Here is a 20,952-nt window from a genome sequence, read left to right as displayed (position 1 = left end):
TGACGCCGCCTAGGTTTTTACGTTGTTGTAGACGGGAAAGGGAAATCCTAGCTTTACAATTGTTTCACAGAAATTTTGTTAAAGAGCTATTGATGGTACGAAAGAAATAAAGCGGAAGAGAAACAGGGAGCATAGAGAGGTAGAAGTTGACAATAGGGAGAAGCATCATCTTAATAGTAGAGAGTCTACCCCACCAGGATAGAAAAAGTGGGGACCAGCTATCCGTAAGAACGTGAGTTTTTTGAGTATATCCATATGATTAATTTTGATAGTCTCTCTAATGGTGTTAGTATACAGGATACCTAAACATTTGATACTTTGGGGATTCCGTGCAAAGTCAGAGCCTTGAAACATATGGGAAAGACAATATTTGTTTAGAGGCAAAACCTCAGACTTATTAATCTTCAATTCTTAGCCTGAGACAGTAGAATACTCTTGCAGTAAAGAAAAAAGAGTTGGCAAATAAATAGGAGGGTTTGAAATGTAAAGCAAAATATCATCTGCATAAGCAGTGAACTTAATATCAATATCCTTAATTTGAAAACCAGTAGAAGAAGGTGAGCGCTTGATCTTTTTTCAAGAAAAGGCTCTAAAGCAAGAATAAAAAGAAGAGGGGACATCCTTATCTAGTTCCTCTATACAAAAAGAAATATTTAGACTGATAACCATTGGCCCATATAGGTGTGGAGGGGTTGGTATAAAGTAATTGAACATATTTACTAAAAAGGGGACTAAAACCATGCCATCTTAAAGCTCCAAACATAAAATCCCAGCTCACCCGATCAAATGCTTTTTCTGCATCCAACATGATGGCAGCAACAGGAGAATAACGTTTGGAGGCAAGGTGGATGATGTTAAGGAGAGCTCTTGAGTTATCGGTTATAGATCTTCCCTTAACGAACTCAGACTGGTAAATGTTGATAAGATCAGGAATTACAGTATTAATACGGATGGCTAGTATTTTAGCAAAAAATGTACAGTCCTTATTAATCAGAGAAATGGGCCAGTAATTTTTACAGAGAGAGGGGTCCTTGTCCTTTTGGTAGGAATAAGACAGAGCATGGCTTGAGTAAAAGATCCTTTTGACTCTCCTTCTTGAAGAAAATAATGAATCAATGAAAATAAATGGGGTATTAAGGATTTTTTTAAATGCAGATAGAATTGCACCGTGAAACCGTCTGGATCTGGCGTTTTGTCTTTGGGAAGAAGATTGATAGCATTCATAATTTCCGTTTCTGTGCTGGGAGTATCTAATACCGTAAGATCTGTGGAAGCTGGGGAAGAATTCGGAATGGATTGGAAAAAGGAGTCAATTTGAGTAGAGGAAGGAGTAGATTCTGGAGTGTAGAGAGAGGTATAATACTGAACAAAGCAGTCAAGTATTTTTTGATCAGCAGTATGCTTAACACCCGAATTATCAGTAATAGCAATTATTTTAGACTTCTGCTTCTTAATTTTAAGATAATACGCCAGTGATTTACCCGCCTTATTCCGCCCACCATACATTTTCGCATTGAATTTAAGGAGTTGGTTGCAAGCTGAATCCCAAGTATGTTTATTAAAGTGAATTTTGGCTTTGATAAGAGAGGAAAGAGTATCTGAAGAGTTAGTAGTAAAATATTGGTGTTTTAATGTTTTAATTTGCTTAAGAATAAGAGAAGATTCTAAAAGAGTTTTTTTCTTTTTCCGAGCTCCAAAGTCAATTATAAAGCCTCTAGCAGCGGCTTTAAAAGCGTCCCAGATAAAATGAAATTGGGGAGTAGAGGAAAGAATATAAAGAAAGAATTCATCTATAAAGAAAGAAAATTGTTCAACAAATTGAGGATCTATGAGAAGAAAGTTGTTAAAAAGCCAATGACGAGAAGTGGGAGAAGGTGACGGAAAGTCCATATCTAAAATGACTGGTGCGTGATCTGAAATAAGGATGGAGCCTATCTCTACATTAGTCACAAACTGGAGAGCATGCTCGTTGAGAAAAATATAGTCAATACGGGAATGGGACTTGTGCACTGGGGAAAAAAAAGGGAATTCGAGGGTATCCGGGTGAGAAACCCTCCAGGAATCTATTAAGCCTCTCATAGAGATTGCTTTGTGAAATGATTTGATTTCTGCATCTTGTTGGACACGTATTTAGATTGAGATTTGCGATCTAGGAAGGGATCCATAAGTTGGTTGCAATCGCCTCCCAGAATCAAATCATCAACAGCATGTGAAGACAAATGGGTAGAGAAATCATTCCAAAAATGTAGGGTCAATACAATTCGGACCATAGATGTTACAAAAGGAAAGTGGAGTATTGTTAACAATGGTATTTAAAAACAGCAATCTACTGTTATCATCATGAAACTCATTTTGCATTTGAACAGTTAAAGATTTGTGAAATAAAATAACCACACCATTCTAATTATTTACAGCTGGCGAACAAAAAACGTCTCCTACCCATTGTTTACGTAAAGATGACAAATCCTTTAACTTAAGATGTGTCTCTTGTAATAGTGCAACATGACATTTTAATCTTCCTAAATTAGATAAAACCCACTGCTTCTTAACAGGGTTACAAATACCTTTAACATTCCAGGATATCACACATAAGCCTTTTATTTATATACCATATTTATATACCATAAAAAAGGATAAGCAGAAAGTAGATAAAATAAATAGGGGAAAGGAGGAAAAATAAATAGGTAGGACTGAAAAGAAGAATACAAAGACTTGACCTGGAGGAAGGAAGAGCATGTACATAAAGGCCACTGAAAATGTAAAGGTACTATACAGAGAGAATGTATCGGAAACTCGAAAAAGAGAAAGGAGTCAGAGGAATAGGAAGAAAGAAAAAGAAAGAAGAAGAAGAAAAGGAAACAAGGAAGAAATGAGAGACAGGGAGCAATATCTCCCGAAGAAAATAGGGAAGAGGAGATTACAGGAGGCTGAGAACAAAGAAGAGGTAACAAGTGACATTGTTGAGGGAGGGGGGACAGAGAGAAGAAACCAAGATGACCACATCACCAGAGGGACATCAGAACAGAGAACGGCAATATATATTGGATAGAGAGGAAGGGATGAAATATTCCGAACAGGGCAGGGTAAACAAATGGAACAGTAAGACAAAGAAAACAGGAGCTTACCAGGATCTAGGAAGACATACCAATGGTTGACGTTGAACAAAAAAAGAAAACGGATGGTATAGTAAGGGATCTTCAACCATAGTACAAGGGAAACCTAAAATAATAAAAAGAAAAGAAATAAACAATGAACAATTAACAATAATTTTAGAACAAAATTGCCCTGAGAATAAAAGACAAGAAAGAAACAAACATTTTAAAAAGAAGACAAGACAGTTAATGTTTGCCAAGTTCCATGTGGTCTTCTCGGTGGGTATGAATACATTTCCGCAGGTCAGCAGGAACATCAAATTAAAATGTTCTATCTTTGTATGTCACTTTGAAGAAACATGGGTGTATAAGACTATAGCGTGCATTCATAGATTTCAAGGGCGGTCGAAGATCCAGGAACTCCTTGCGTCTGCTGGCGGTAGGCTTGGACACATCTTGACTGAAAAAAACCTTATGACTGGACCAAAACATCTGCTTGTGTTGTTTAGCTGCAGCGACGATAGTCATTAGGTCAGAGTAGAGCAAAAATAGGCGATTATACCCCTTGGCTTAGTGGTAGAAGACGCACTTTGAGGCCCCAATCTATGTGCTCTTTGAATATTAAAATCAGCTGTTTTAGGGAGGCCAACAATTTGCAGGACTTGAGTTTTTAAGAAAGAAATCATGTCATCTCCTTCAGAACCTTCTGAAATTCCATAAATTCACAGATTATTGAGCTGGTTGCTATTTTCTAAGTCCTCTGTGGACTTTTTGAGTTGGTGTACTTCCTTAGTGAGGGACTCAACTTTAGCAATAACGTCTTTGGCGTCGCTCACCTTCTGTTTGACATCTGAAAGTCTCATGTCTAAGCCAGACCATTTTTCCTCAATTCTCTGTAAAGTAGTAGTAGTGTCTGTCATAAATGGACGAAAGAGACGTAGCTCATCCATAATATCCTCTAAAGTGATGGGAAGAGGAGACTTAGTTGGAGAAGAGGGGTCTTTTTTCAGACGTTTGCTATTATTACCAGTAGAGTCTTTATGTCCCCCAGAAGTAGACCCCAAAGCGCAGTGGGATTTATTAGACTGCATAGGATCCATGGTAGGCCAATGAGAAAGATAACAAAAATCAGAATAAAGAACAGACAATATAATGAAAGTGGGTGCAATGAGCCAGACAAACAGCAAGTTAGCCAAGGGGAAAAACTACTGAAGGTGGAATTGCTGTTTCTGTAGTAGGAAATTAAATTGACAAGTCCGAAGTAAAAAACAGCAATTTAGTAAGAAAATAAGCGCAATGGCAAAGTTAAATGAAGAAAATGCATAAAGGGAAGCAATTGAAGAAAGCTTGGTGCATAGAACAAGGTGAGCAATAATGCTCATGGATGACAAAGCCCATTAATAGAAAGCTGAGCTGGTCATTTGTAAAACAGGGCTGTATGCAGCGTAAAAAAAATATTTGGTTGATATGATCAAATGCCATACACCTTCATGCATAAAAGACCATTATTTCTGAGGGATACCAATAAATAGCCAGCTGACAAATTTGAGGAGAATAATACTGCAAAATGCGCCATACGCAAGTTTAGAGGAAAAAACGTTGTGTCCTCCACTGCCACCTGTTAATCTGGAAACATTGCTGCACGGCTCTGCTCTCCCAGAACGCACAAAATGGTGGCCGCTGCGAGCAAGCAAAATTGGCAGAGTAAACTAATTAAAAAAAATACACCTTTCAGCACATAATACCGGTTGGAAATCCGCCACCACACTCCCAGCGGTTTCCGACACACACAGCGCTAAATGCGGGCAGGAAGAAGGACGAAGCACAGACCCTTCAGGAAAATGCGGCCGTCGACTGTGCGGAGCTTCCCTAGGACATGGCCATATTGCCGCCACGCGCTCCCCTTTTTCAGATGCATTTAATTAGTTATATAGCATCACTCATGCCAGTGTAGGGTGTTAGAGTACTTTGCATCACACACACATTACACAAAGGCAATCAATTATACATGTGTAAATCAGTGTATAGGAAATATAACATAAGCCAAGGAACTACATGGTGAAGGAGTGACATGTCATCCATACTGATAGGCAGTATAGCTTAAGAGTGCTTGGTCTGGAGAAGCACATACTCAGAATTTAAAAGAGACCACCTTAGTTGGGGGTTCTCTTTAAAAGGAAGAATCAATTTTTATCAAAATGAACCCTTTTTGCAACGTTCATCTAAGCTCTAATCTACACTTTGCAGTGTGCATGCAATTCTTTGATGACAGCTAATTATTCATTGTTCTGTATTAGGATTTTAGAAAGGTGTCCCTTTCTGCACGAAACAAATCACACATGGCGCAAAGGTGCCTGCATTGGCACATGGCAGCCCATTGTGCACCATCACAGGGAAAAGGACAAGAATGCACCAGATCTCATAGAAACAGTGCATTCCTGCCCTTTTCTTTTGATGCATGGAAGCGCATGAGGAAGGCTTGATGTGCTACCATGTGTCAGAATATTATAAATGAGGCCCTGAGTGTGTAACTAACTTACATGTGACTCCAACTTATCTCTTCGTTTGTGCTCAGATTAGGAATGCTAGATCGCTGCTATGATTATTTACATGTAGGCAGTTAGAACTCACACCTTTTCTGCTGTACACCATTTATGCACATGTCAATTCCAGAATCACTACAGAAACCCAAATATTTGGATATTCTTGCCCACACGTTATCAATGACCCAGGTCAATTAAGACAGCATTGGAACACATTCCCGGACAATTTACGACTTTTAAACAATTGACTTGTGTGACGTCATCACAGAAAGGTAATAAATGGCCTACTACCAATTTAAATAAAGTAACATTTGTTATTTATAGAAATGAAAACATAATAGAATTGTGGTAAGCTACATAAAAATACATTATTCTGAAGGTCACACTCATTAAGTTTTAAGCCACCTCTGCCACCTTTACAGTCAACATCATTCTTACTCATTTTCCTTGGCACCTCAACGCATAATTTGAAAACTGACAGATGACCTATGCTGTGTATAAAGCATGTTTAACTGTGCTCCCACCTTTTATGTTTAAAGGGAATCTTGTGATACCACTGTTTTAGAGTGTTCTGATGAGATTTTGCACTGTTTATCAGAAACTTACAGAGGTGCAGCAATTATGTCAAATTCGCCTGTCGCAAATCTATGACCTTTTAATCACATGACTCAATCCTTTTAACTGTGAGTCACCCATGCCTAGTTTACATGTAGAAAGCTGTGTTTTAAGTGGTTCAAGAGGATGACAAAATTGTGCAGGGCATGCCTTAAGAATGAGAGATGAACGTGAGAGGTGTGGCTTGCGTCAATCATTCATGCCAACATTTTTAGAAGAGGAAAGTGGATGATTTAAAAAAAATTGGGAGATTGTATTCCCCGCCCCCCAGTGACTTATATTTAAGTCAAGACAATTTCAAGCGGGAGATAGACCGGAGACCGGACCTCAGGGAGAAGCTGATACGGAACTCCCTGTTTTTTCCGCTGCCACGCGATGCTAAAAAATGAAAGCAATGTAACAAAAAAGAGTTTGGCCCACGCGGACAGAAGTGGGGTAAGGGCCCAATTAACTTTGCAACAAAGAAGGTAACCCACACTTCTAATTGTATTACGCCATTCTGTTTTCGGTGAACAGATAAACAACACTTAATATGTTTATCAAGGCGATTATTTGCGCTGTTTTTATTTTTCAAATTTTGTAGAAAAATTGTTTGTGTGTACAGAGAAATCACACTGCCATTTACGTAGTAACCAACCAAGTTTAGCTACACAAACCATAAATTTACAAACATAAACAATATGAAAAACAGTACGTGAAAAGTTTTTTGTGTACAACAAAGTGAACATATATCATGAACGTGGGGAGGGAAAGATGTCAAATTGTTTTTTCAAAAACATCAACAAACGCAATTAAGCAAACATTTTTCAAACCATAAAGCAATTATTGCCCAAGGAGCAGCCTTTCAATGAATCTGCATGAAAACAAAATAACCTCTCGGAAACAATGTTTGTAAGGTTATAGATTCCCAAGTATTTTAACGTATTTCCAAACTTAGGACGTAATCCTGTTCGCCTACGCCTTTCGAGTTTGCAGGGTATCTTCACAAACTCTCTTCAGGGCCAAATGAATTCTTTCCCCTGTTTCTCAACCTCAGGGGACTTGAGGTAAGATCAGTTTGTCCAGAGTATAAAAACAGGATTTTTCGAGTCTGTGCGTTTTCTGGATGCGTGACTCGGGAGGAATCAAGTGGATTCTTCAATTCTGTGGTCAGTGTTTGGCGTTAATTCGCTTCGCAAACTTTTTTTGTTGAGGGAGGGTCCTGCAGCGGACCGGTTTCCCTTGACTGATCCTTATCTTTATCTGCTAGTGTGTCAGCATGTTCCACTTCCTCATTCCATCAGTTAGTGTGAACGGCATACAGCTCCAGTTGGAGCTGTATGCCGTTCACACTAACTGATGGAATGAGGAAGTGGAACATGCTGACACACTAGCAGATAAAGATAAGGATCAGTCAAGGGAAACCGGTCCGCTGCAGGACCCTCCCTCAACAAAAAAAGTTTGCGAAGCGAATTAACGCCAAACACTGACCACAGAATTGAAGAATCCACTTGATTCCTCCCGAGTCACGCATCCAGAAAACGCACAGACTCGAAAAATCCTGTTTTTATACTCTGGACAAACTGATCTTACCTCAAGTCCCCTGAGGTTGAGAAACAGGGGAAAGAATTCATTTGGCCCTGAAGAGAGTTTGTGAAGATACCCTGCAAACTCGAAAGGCGTAGGCGAACAGGATTACGTCCTAAGTTTGGAAATACGTTAAAATACTTGGGAATCTATAACCTTACAAACATTGTTTCCGAGAGGTTATTTTGTTTTCATGCAGATTCATTGAAAGGCTGCTCCTTGGGCAATAATTGCTTTATGGTTTGAAAAATGTTTGCTTAATTGCGTTTGTTGATGTTTTTGAAAAAACAATTTGACATCTTTCCCTCCCCACGTTCATGATATATGTTCACTTTGTTGTACACAAAAAACTTTTCACGCACTGTTTTTCATATTGTTTATGTTTGTAAATTTATGATTTGTGTAGCTAAACTTGGTTGGTTACTACGTAAATGGCAGTGTGATTTCTCTGTACACACAAACAATTTTTCTACAAAATTTGAAAAATAAAAACGGCGCAAATAATCGCCTTGATAAACATATTAAGTGTTGTTTATCTGTTCACCGAAAACAGAATGGTGTAATACAATTAGAAGTGTGGGTTACCTTCTTTGTTGCAAAAAAAAATGAAAGCAGGCATGTAGTTAAAAGGCACACGGCCTCCAAATAAAAATAATTCAATTAAATACAATCTGCGCTGGTTCCAAAAGCACATGCGCTAACCCTCGAACGGAATAATTAAAAAGTACAACATGAAGTGCGGAAACCATGAAGCAGGTGCCGTGGTGAAAAAAGCCATGTGGGCTTCAAAAGCATATCATTGAACAAAGTTTGTTTACACATGCTGCCTTCTCGTTGCAAAGTGCAAATGCTGTCACCTGAGTGCACTTCGCTCGAATAACACAAAAAAAATCCTAAAACACAAGATGAGAAGTAAAAGAAAATAGTGTGCCAATACTGACCGAAATAAACAGGAGTAAGTGAGGACATTTAATAGGGCCAGTCGCCATTGGCAGGGAATCAAACACCAAAAGGAGGGACAAATACAACCTATGCACCATTGAAAAAACTGTTTTTCAGAATTCAACACAAAATAACCAATAAAAAATTATGGGCGTGCTTGTATCCCACAGATTAGATACAGCATGTCTCGAAGAGACCGCTTAAGCGCTGCCTAGTCGAGACGTAAAAAAGTGCTATGACGCTTACCACATCATAATGATTTTTCTTAATATCAGGAATTCTGCACAGCACAGTCTGGAATGCTATCTGCTCGGTAAAGGAGCAGTGAGTTCGCAGACATTGCTGCATTCCTTTAATTTAACAGGTGTTTATTAATGCATTGCTCTCGGAAACATGCTGTTCATAATTTTTTTAACTGTTTATCCATTACAAAAATACAATTCCAGTCTGTGTTACTAAGAAAATGGTCCTACAATGCATGCAGGTCATCTGCACCGGCATTTATGCAATCCGCGCAATGTCTCTTTCACAGCACACTACTCGGGCTGATCATTTTTCTGTAGAGGCGTTCAGCCTTTCTGTAGCCTAGAAACATCTGCTGAACTTTAATAAATGAAAGTGAGGCCATCCTAGTGTATACACTATAAATGTGTAGTTTGGTAATACAAAAGTAATGTTTGTGTTTGCATACCCTAGCGTGAAAGTTAAAGCACACTTTGCAAGCATAGCAAAGCAGAGGGGAGAAATAAAACAAAAACCCTCACACCTGAGTAAATATTAAATACTGAGGTAAAATTATTGAACTGGGTACCAGTCTTGAATAGATGCATAGTTGATGCTTTTTTTTCTTTTTCTTTTTATAGTTGATGCTTTTTAAAAATTATGAAATGTTCGAAGAAAATATTATTATCAAATGGAGGTCAAAACACTTTCATGACGTATGAGCAGTATCCTTTTTGAAAACAGGAACTTCTTAATTAGTGTCTTTCTTGGATTTTGTGTGTAATTTTGTGTTGTATCTGCAGCGTAGGAAAACTTGAAATAGGCACTGCTGATTTTAACCACTATTAGAACAAGCACTGGAAAAGCCAACAGGTCTTGCCAATGTGAGATTTATTGGCGTTGTCAATGTTTTTTAGCCTTCTGTACAGCATGGCTGAAAGTCAGAAAAAAAGTGCTAAGATGAAGACAGTGTTGACCACTTCGTAGCATTTAAAAAAAATGTTATTTCAACAAGGCTGGACAGTAGCTGCGCTAACAACATGGTAAAAAGAACATTGACAAAGCCAAATAGCTGAATTATTTGACTGTATCAATGATTTGAAAGCTATGTTTTACAGCAGTGCGGCTGCTGTGCAACATGGGTGAAATTGTAAAAAAAGAAGCATTATGATGCTGCCAGCGGTGACTGCATCCTAAAACGTTTTTAAATGTACTTTTGATCATGCTGAACAGCAGCTGTGCTGCTGTACAACATACCTTAGAAAATTAGGGAAAGCCAACAGATCTTGCATATGCAAGACCTATTGGCTTTGCCAATGCACTTCTTTTTCAGGCAAGGGGAGATAATGCGATGGCCCAGATACAAAGGATGGTGAACGGAAGCAGAGACTCAAACCCGGTTCCTTAGTAACAGAGTTGGCAGCTCTAGTTGTAACTTCACATTCTTTCCCCATGACATATTAAATATAACTTAATGCACTCAGTGTGTAGGCATTGCTATATCTTGGAAGAAGAATAGGGATTTCACTTACAGGTATCCAAAAAGCACTGTTAAAATTAAGAAACAGGAAAATATAAGGCACAAACACTTCTGGGGCCATAATAGGACAGCACATATTTTACAGCATTTACTGCCTACCCACTAGATTTTCTGTAACATCTATGCCAGTCTTTTAAAATGGGTCTGCATACAGGTGAACTTAGAGGCGGTCTGGCTCCTTGGGTTTACTATACCATCGGTAAACAAAATCCCAACAAATGGGTCAGACTTGGCAAGCAAAACGAATACAGGGCTGCAACTATGCCAAGATACATCTTGACTTATGTATTAATGGCCTCTGGGTCATGGTTCAACACTGGACAACCAAGAGTGCTGATGCTACAGTTGATGAGTTTCAGTTAGAAATAGTAAAATCCCTTCAGTTAAAGTCAAGCAAAGAAAAACTCAAAAAGCCCTTTTGCATTCAAGTTTGTTTGGGTTAGGGTAATCTTTAGACAGGTGCTTCTCCAGTTCTGTACTTTCAAGTCTCTGAGGGGCATATTTACTAGTAAAGTGGCAAAGCATGTCGTTAAGCCAAGAAAGCTAACGCTCTGTCACTTTAGAAACGAAGGGCTGCACCATATTTACTAGACTCTTTGAGTGGTTCTACGGATGGGTATTCATTCAGCTGGGATTTGTACTGGCTTTCCAGTGGTACGGTATAGCTTCCCTCCATGCAGGGTAGTCCAGCTCCTCACCCCTGCCCACAGACCATAGCAACAAGGTTTTTCAGGCACGGGCCAGCAGAGAGTTAGCAACCATCAGTAGAAGTTTCCTAAAATAAAGTTGTTGTGCTAGAGTGGCTGTATTTACAGCACTTAGGAGACAAAGGCCCACCCAAAATCTGCCTTTTTAAATACCAATTTGGTCTCCAAACAAGCGAGAAGTACATGTTTCTTCTAGCCATCATCTTTTTTGTAAGTTTCAGGATGACTAATTCAGATCAGATCAGACCAGTTCAGACTGGCCGAGCTATTGATGTGGATTAATAACAGACAGACAACAGAATAACTTGGTCAGTAAGACTGGGTGGTGTGAGCTTCAAATTTTCAGACAATAATGCTGCGATATCATGTTAGTTATTATATGAGAAGCAGTGCATCGGGGCATAATGGCCAAAGGAAAGGAGTGCGGATTGTGAGGGGTACATAAAACAATATCCATGTTTTAAAACCTTCAAAGCAGGAAAGTGTATGTGTGTTTTTGTCTGAGAGAGTATTTAAAAATCACAGGTGAAATTTGATAGACACCTTGCATTATCCGACTGAAAGCTCCTGTACCCAACTATTTACTATATAATACATTTATCAGGGGGGTTTAACACCTCAAACACTCCCTGAAGCTACGCCCCTGCAGACAGACCAAACAGAAGGCCACCATTGCCAGCTAACAGAGAGCCTCAGAGGAAAATGGCACTGGGTGAAGAGTTTCACTGCAACATGGGAAAAGTAGGGCCCGAATTAGAGTTTGACAAACAGGGTACTTCTACCCAATGGCAACAGAGTACTCTGTTTGTCAAATTTTCCGTCCTCCTACCATATTTTGAATTGGGCTGACTACCAGGGTTTTGCCAGAAGAATAACATTTACTCCATTGGCATAAACCTTCACATGCCAGTCTGAGGGAGTACACTCAATTAATGAAGTGGCTGGAGCAATTAAAAAAAGGAGATCTTCAGGAGCAATGGGTCCTGATGAAATTTCCATGACACTAATTAAAAAGGAGCCACTTCTGTGGGCTACTTATCTAGCCCCACTGTTTAATTTTTGCTACTCTCAGGGGAAGACACCTCCATCTTGGTCTGAAAGTATTCTAATCCCTTTATATAAAAAGGGTCCTAGAACACATCCAGGTAACTACCAGCAAATAGTCCATTTGGATGCAACAGGAAAAATATTTGCTCGTAGTATCCTTGATCATCTCACGGAATGGGTGATGGAGAAGAAGGTCCACCCTATAGAACAAGCAAGTTTTAGAAAAAATCATTCCACCTTAGATAACATGTCCATGTTGAAACTAATTGAGGAGAAATACATAATTTCCCGTAGCTCAAACATATACATGGCTTTCATAGATTTTTCAACGGCCTTCGATAAGGTAGATCGACCATTTCTATGGAGAAAATTCCAAAAACTGGGCCGGCCCTCTCCCCTGCTATCCTTAATTATCGCACTACACTTGCAAACTTGGTGCAAGATATTAATGGGTAGAAATCAAGGTTTATAAGATGTTATCCCTACTGAAAATGTCTTGAAACAAGGCTGCTTGTTAGCACCGCTGCTATTTGCTTTATATATATATCAGATTTAACCACTTGTTTTGTTCAAGCAGCGGGAGATGCTCAAAAGATAAGTAACCAGCCCTTTGCATTTCTTTCATATGCAGATAATATAGTAGTAATGGGCCTAACCCCTATTGGCAATTGAAAGCTGATAGCATTACAGAACTATACAGTGGACCATTTTTTGAAAATAAATGTATCTAAAAGTACAATTTCAATTATGAAATGTAATAAAAGTAGAAAATCATGTAACTTTATCTGGAATATTGGTCCTGAAAAGCTGGAGGTGGTAGATTCATATCTTTATTTAGGAAAATTAATAGCGAGTAGCACAAAGAACAAACTTCATTTTGAACATAGCTCCTGTGAAGCTGTATCCCACACTAATACTTTGCTTTTTTTTTATAGTGCTATGAGTAGAAGGCATTTTTTACATCTATTAATGGTTTTTAAAGTACAAATTCCACCAACACTGCTCTATGCCATTGAATCAATCCCTGTCAAGGACTGGAGTTTTTTAGATAGGATCGAAGGTCAGATATTATGTAAATTGTGTAATTTCAATACGTTTGTTCCAATGGCTGCTATTAGACTGGAATTTGGCTTGATAAGCTATATTCAAGGTTTAGCTAGGGTTTTATGCTGGGGACACCAGTTAAAAAATAGCGGGCCTAATTCATTAAGAGGTTTCATGTGTCACGACTTCTTCGGTGTTCAGGCAAGTAATTACTCCTCTATCATGATTTCTCATTTGCACTAAAAAAAAATTGTGTAGAACAAGAATTAGTGATTACTCTCTTACCATCAGAATTTATATCTTTTTTAAAAACCTCAAGTGGCAAGATTAGCTTTAATAGAGATATTAAATGTTGTAATTCTAAAGAGAGATTAAATCTAATTGCCAGGACAAATTCAAAAATTTCACAAAAATATTATACTGGAATTTAGAACATGGAACCCGGCGTCTGTTCACTTTATGTCGTATGAATCTTCTACCTTTAAACGATGTAACCAGAATTTGAAAAATGGAAAAACCTGCAACTTTTGTAAGCTGAGCATTCAGACCCTGGATCATGTCTTAGTCACCTGTCCAGCATTGGTTTTGAGCCGTCAACGCTGGCTTCGGCCGATATTTTTACAAATTTGTGTTAAAAATGTAGGTTCAACCCGTGATTTTCTTTTCTGCCTAAAAAACAAATCAGCGTGTACAAAACTTTTAAATTAATTTAATTTAATTTAATTTAATAACGATTTCTAGAGCGCCTGGTGACCCAAGGGCATCCCCGCGCTATAAGATTTGTGATCCTGTTGAGGGGGAGGAGAGGGAGGGGAGACAGTCAAGGGGACTTCATTTAGGAAACAGATGAGTCTTTAGTTTCTTGCGGAATGCTAGGTAGTTAGGTTCAAGTCTGAGGGAGCGGGGAAGAGCGTTCCATCCCGTAGCTGCTTGAACGGAGAATTGTCGTCCTCCTGTGCGGGTTCTTTCGAATCTAGGAATGCTAGCTAGGTTCTCATTCTGGGATCGTAGGGATCTGGTAGCTGTGTAGGGGGTTTAAGGAGTTTATGTATATATTTTACATTTTTTATATTTTTTTTTAGATGGGTTGTTAACCCCCCCTTCTGTCATCTTTTTACGGAGAATTAATATCTCCTCTGTCAAATTGTATTTTGCACACTGATTGCTGATTTGTAGTGCTGTTTGCACACTAGGGATATGCAGTGCTCATCTCCCACTTTTGGTTTTGTTGTTATGTTCAAAACTTAACCGAAGTGGGATTCTGGATTGCATTTTTGCACATGTACTGGCTGCTATTCAATTGCTTTTTGCACAGGTTAGGACATGCCCTATTATTCCTTATTCCTTGCAACTAACTCCAATTTGAACGTTCTGCTGAACATGAATTCTGTACTTTATTTTGTATTTGAACTTGCTGCTACTTACTGCCCTTTGTACATTCTATACACATTCTAGGATATGCCCTGGTATTTCAATCCGTCTGCTGCTAATCCCAAATGTTTTTTTTGCCAAAGTGGTTTTGCTTGTTGTTGCCCAAATACTTGAGGTCATTGTGCCTTTGTTTTCGTCCATGAGCTAAAGAGATTCCTTTGTTGAAAATCTTAACTTTTTTTGCCTATAAGGATGATTGACAATATTGATTAATATTATCCAAAGGAATTGTAGACATGCTAATGAAGGTCTCTAATAATTTATGTTTATGGAATGAGTTTTGCTATGTTTAATTTTCATATGCAGTAATATGTATGTACTTTTATGTGGAGCTCATACGAGTTCCACATCTTTAATAAAATATTGAATTGAATTGAATTGAGATTGTCTTCACTTTTATTTCTTATTAAATTTGAATCTCCTTTATGAACATTGTGTAGACCTTCTTAAAGTCTTCAGGGGCCTATTACCAAGATCAAGCGATAATCATCGCTTAACATGGTTAGCGGCAATATCATTATCGCCGAGCTACGCCGATTTGTATCGCAGCTAATCCTTGCTATTATCAAGGTTTATCTCAAAAGCGATAAACATCGGCCGAAATGCATGAATATCGCTGAAAAGTCAGCGATATTCATGCATTACCGAGCTATGCTCTTAGCCATGTTATCCACCTACAATTGGATAACATGGCTAAGAACTGCTCTGGGCAGGTGTTAGCTTTTGGAGATATTCGCACTTAGCGCAAATATTTCCAAAAGTACGCCTTTGTAGGTAATAGGAGATAGCGATTTTAGCGACTGTTTACAGTCGCTAACATCTTGGCACGCCCACTTTGCATGTCATTAGCTATAAATATCACTGACATGCAAAGTGGGCCCCAAGACTATCGCTATCTCCTACTAGCTGTCGCTAACTGGTGTTAGCGACAGCTGGGTAATAGGGCGATAAAATTATCGCCGCTTTAGCGGGAAAAATTCCCGCTAAAGCGGCGATAAGGCCCTTGGTAATATGCCCCTCAATTTCTTAACATTATTGTTGTTTTGGTCATTGCATCACTTTTATTACCTACATTTCTCTGAGGAAATGAGTGCTGTATAAACCAGCTAGCAAGGGTGAGCCAGGTATTTTTCACAGAATCTAGGGGCATATTATCAAGGGATTTATCTCTGCTTTTTTGGCTTTAAAAGCCAAGAAAGCGGAGATAAAATTATCTCCCTATCAGCAACAGGGTGCTAACACGCAAATTCGTATGTTAGCACCCTTTTTCTCTACGCTTCCCCTTGCATCTCTAATGAGATGCAAAGGGGGCGTTCCAGAGAAAAATAATAGGAGAAATGTTGTTAAGCGACATTTTTCCTATTATAAAGGATATCGCTAACCCTGTAAGAGACAAAAAAAGCAGTGCTAACCGCGGTTAGCGCTGCTTTTTTTACACCTGGTATTTGCCTGACTTAGCCATGATATCCTATGGAAGGTGGATATCATGGCTAAGTTTGTGAGCCCCTATCATCAAGCTAACGCCAAACTTCGAGAGATTATCGTTGGTTTTCCAGCGATAATCTCTCATTTGGCAGTTAGCGTGAGGATTTTTATCACTTCTGAGATAAACGTTGCTAATAGCAAGTTATCTCAGCGATAATTTCCAGCGATGCTTAGCGATAAAAAAATCGTTGCAAAGCCTCGTTAGCGATAAATATCGCTACTCATTGGTAATATGCCCCATATTTTTCCTAACAAGTCAGGTTACTTTGCTCTGTGAGAGTTCAGCTGAAACATAGGTTAACATTAAATTGCCCCAATACAATTTATTTTATAAATCAGGCACACAGATGAAATCTGAAAGTCTCTATAACCATTTTAGCAACGATTCACTAATGAGTACATTCACATTTTCTGTCTGTGTTCCTTGTGCCTGTTTTCATTTTATACTGCTTATTCTAAGTTTCTAAAAAAAGATGTTATGGGCACATGGCTGGGCAACAAGCATGGAGAATGTTTTCAGGCAGAGCTACCAAGGTACGAATTCCATGTGGCAAACAGACATGCTGGAGTTACCCATCCATGAGTGAATTAATTGCAGATTTACCTACCCCCTTCCTACCCGATACTCCTGTATAATTTTCACATCCCAGTCCTCTATCTTCTTCTCCCTTTGTAAGTCTTATGATGCCAACATCATTTGCCATCCTTTCCTATATCTTTCTATAGTCACTTTCCCATTACATAAGTTCTCCTCCTGCTCTACAGTAAGGACACATGGAGAGGGGCCCTTTTTCAACCTCTTTAGATTTTTCCTACCTTACTTATTATAAGTTGCCAACTCACTAAATTGCCATCAGATTCCATATATGTCCTTAGTTGTAATTCTATCACTAGAAGTCTCTGTCCTCCAAGTATGACGTTCAAGCTACAGCCATTCTGTGAGGGGGAGGTAAACTACGCTTGTTCTAGTTCCTGTTGCCTCAGCCACCAACCACCAACAGTGAACCTTATTGTAGGACAAAGTGAAGGGTGTGCTCTTTCTAAGAAATGTAATTTTTGTAAAATGCTTTTAATTGAGAATTTGTTATTTCAGAAGGGGGTTAACCTATGTTTTTTCTACAAGGGTCTGGGCATTTGGAGATATACAAAAATATTCTCCCTTTACAAGGATAAAAACCTATGACAGACCACACTTTCCCACACTTGTATACTTCCTCAATTAAACTGGGTTGGAGATTTTAGAAACATTTTTAAAACTGCTTTCGTTCCATTTTTAGGTCTGGGCTAACAAAACTTTACCTTTTTTGCCAGAACCCATGTATTCACATCGTCATACCTTTATTGAAAACAACTTCATTAACAGTGTACCATCCTGGGAATGATCATCCTATCTCCTTCTTCCTTAATATAATAAAACAATTCGAAAAGGTGTCATTCTGTCAACTTTAGTCTTTTATTGAAGTAAACAACCAATTAAACTCAGTTCAAGCTTATTTCAGACCAGGCTAGAGTGCAGAGTTAGTGGTAACATCGGTGCTGGATAATCGTGATCGGTCATCTGATAATGGAGAGTTATAAACCTTATTTTTATTAGATTTAAGCATAACATTTGATACCATTGATAACTCTATTCTCACAAGACCTCGTATGTTTGGCTTAATAGAACCAACTGGATAGGTTCTGTTTCTTGTCAGATCGCTGTCAAACAATTTTTGTCTAGTCAATTATCAACTACCTCTGTACATTGAGGAGTTCCAGAGTCATCAATCCTATCTCCTATACAGTTTAATATGTAAATTGACTCAAAATCTGGGCGTAAAATTCTATGTTTATGCTGAAGACAATTTCTTTCCAAATTGGCATTGACAAATGGAAATCCCTCTAACTCCAATACTAATATTAACATGCATTAAAATCATACTTTTTAGTGCTCTTGGATTGGCTACCATTTTTATTAGTCTGAATCCCATCAAGATATAACTAATTGTTTCTAGGAACTGTACAGGAAATTGACACCCACTATCTGTCCTCCACTCCTGCCAGTTAAAAATTTGAATAATTTGGGTATTATTTTAGATGAAAACCTGCGTTTAGACCCCAAGTAGCAAAGGTTTCTAGCACTTGCTTTTGGCACCTCAAGTTGCTCAAATATATTTTGCCATTCATTCCTAATAGTTTCCACAAACAAGAGGTAACTACTATAATCCAATTCTGACTAGATTATACTAACAATTGCTATTTAACTTTACAAAAAAGTCTCAGCAGGTGTCAGCGTATTCAAAGTGAAGCTGTTCATTTAATTTCTTACTGCACGTAAAAGGATCATATAATCTCTGTTTTATTTCAGCTTCAATGGTTCATTGGTTACTTTTTTAATACAAAATTTGCTTCAAGTCTTTAGCCATCCTTCATAAGGTTCTTTATGGACAGGACCCTTCATATCTAGCTGCTAAAGTTCACATCCATTCTCCATCTCGTGCTTTACTCTGTTGTGGGAAACGTTTGTTGAACTAACACCTTTGGTCAAAAAGCTTCTTCCTTGCAGCTGTCAGGGAGTGGGACCTTCTTCCATTACCCCTACATTCACAAATCTCACTTGCTTTTTTCAGAAATCAGTTAAAAAACCTTGGGGCATACTGACAAGAGATGGCGGAGCATGGTGTTAAGCACAAAATGCTAACGCCACACTCTTCCATTCCGAAAATGCAGGTATGCACCGTATTTGCAAAGCTATGGTGCACCCCTGCGATTTCCCTAGCGCTGGCACTAAAGTAAGCTGCTAGCACCATCGCAGGGTGCAAGGGAGCCTGTGTTGAGGGAATGATTGTTTATGTGCAGGAAGGTGTCCCTTCCTGAGCATAAACAATCATTCATGGAGTTTTGCTGTTTCTATATATGCTGCATGTGTGCTGCACAATGCAGCACACATAGAAACTGCAAAAACGAGGAGAAATAAAGCATTTCTTCTCGTTTTGGTACGTTAAGACAAGGGGGCATATTACCAACGAGTAGCGATAGTTATCGCTAACTAGGCTTAGCAACGATTTTTTTATCGCTAAGCATCGCCTGAAATTATCGCTGAGATAACGTGCTATTAGCAACGTTTATCTCCAAAGTGATACATTTTCCGGTGATAGCGTGAATATGGCTGAGAATACAGCGATATTCAGGCATTAGCGATTAAATGCTCTTAGCCATGTTATCCACCTCCCATTGGATAACATGGCTAAGAACTGGTCTGAACAGGCGTTAGTTTTTGGCGATAGCGGGAATATTTCCATCGCTACGCCGCCTTGCTAATAGGCGATAGCGACGTTAGCGACTGCTTTCAGTCGCTAACAGGTTGGGTACGCCCACTTTGCATGTCATTAGCGATAAATATCGCTGACATGCAAAGCGGGCCCCAAACCGCTCGCTATCGCCTCAAAGCTGTCGCTAACATCAGTTAGCGACAGCTTGCTAATATAGCGATAGAATTATCGCTGCTTAGCGGCCGAAAACAGACGCTAAACCGGCGATAATTGACTATCGCCCCCCTTGGTAATATGCCCCAAGGTTTTTTCCCTAGTCTTAATTTTGAAGATGACGCCTATTTACATCACCCTTGTAAATAGGGGGCAGCGTCAAAATCAGAGGATGTTGCGGCGAAACACTCACCAGAACACCCATTCCCCACCCCTTTCACGCTATGCATAGAGTGAAAGGGCACCTTATTCACAAGGTGGAGTTAAGCCACGTCAAATGGCCCTATTGCCCCAGGAACATCGTTAAAAGTGACTCTTCTATGGCAATAGGGGATTGTAAATATGCCCCCTAGTTGTTTATAATAGCCTTCAATCTATCATATTTTCTTCACCAACATGAGCACTGTTTTCAGTCAAGTGTTGTTGCTTTAACTCCACGAAGCTTCAGCGTCTGCTGCGCTTGAGAAACATAAAATAACACAAAAACTATTGAAAAGCAGCATAGAACAACAAGCTCTGTCCCTTGCTTGATTTTCTTCTTCCGGGCATTTAATTGAGCAACAGTTGTTTCAGCCACATATAAAGCAGTCCTGTTACTCATAAATGAGAGATATTTTATAATGCAGATCCATTTCTAATAAGGTAGGGCATGGCTTTGCATGGTGTAATCCCGTGATAGGTGCATATGAAGTGCCTTTTACATTGTGAACTCTAACTGTCTGACAAATGTAAAAGGGAGAGGTTTTAGGTTGTGGCCTATGAGGCAAAGGCAATAGCACAGGGTTTTACATTATGAACTGTGTGACAAACACCTTGGGAGAAGGCTAACATAATTTAACACAAAGAGATCATGTAACATAGATTTGCAGTTCAGGATGGGATAAAGAGGTCTGTTTTTCATTGTCTACATTTGTAATTTTATGTTTAATATTGAGTTGTGCATGAATTAAAGTGTTTTTTTTTAAAGTAAACCATAGACTGTACATCTATTTATTTAGTTTTACTGTATGCTCTTCCTTACTACCCTAAAGGACAAGCGTTAAACAGATTTACTTTGCTGTCTGATTGAACTCAACAATATGACTACTCCTGGACACCCAAGGTGAGACATTACATTTGTTACAATTTGCCCACTTTGAAACATTTCCCACATCAACTGCAATGGAGGTGGATTGTTATTCCCCAGGGCCCAAAAACAGCCCTACTACTGTCAGTCTCTCCAGGGCCCAGTGATGGTGCAATGCCTGCTCCAAC

The sequence above is a fragment of the Lissotriton vulgaris genome, chromosome 9 (genome assembly GCF_964263255.1).
Source record: "Lissotriton vulgaris chromosome 9, aLisVul1.2, whole genome shotgun sequence".
In the NCBI taxonomy this organism is placed as follows: domain Eukaryota; kingdom Metazoa; phylum Chordata; class Amphibia; order Caudata; family Salamandridae; genus Lissotriton; species Lissotriton vulgaris.
Note: the sequence above shows the minus strand (reverse complement) of the source record.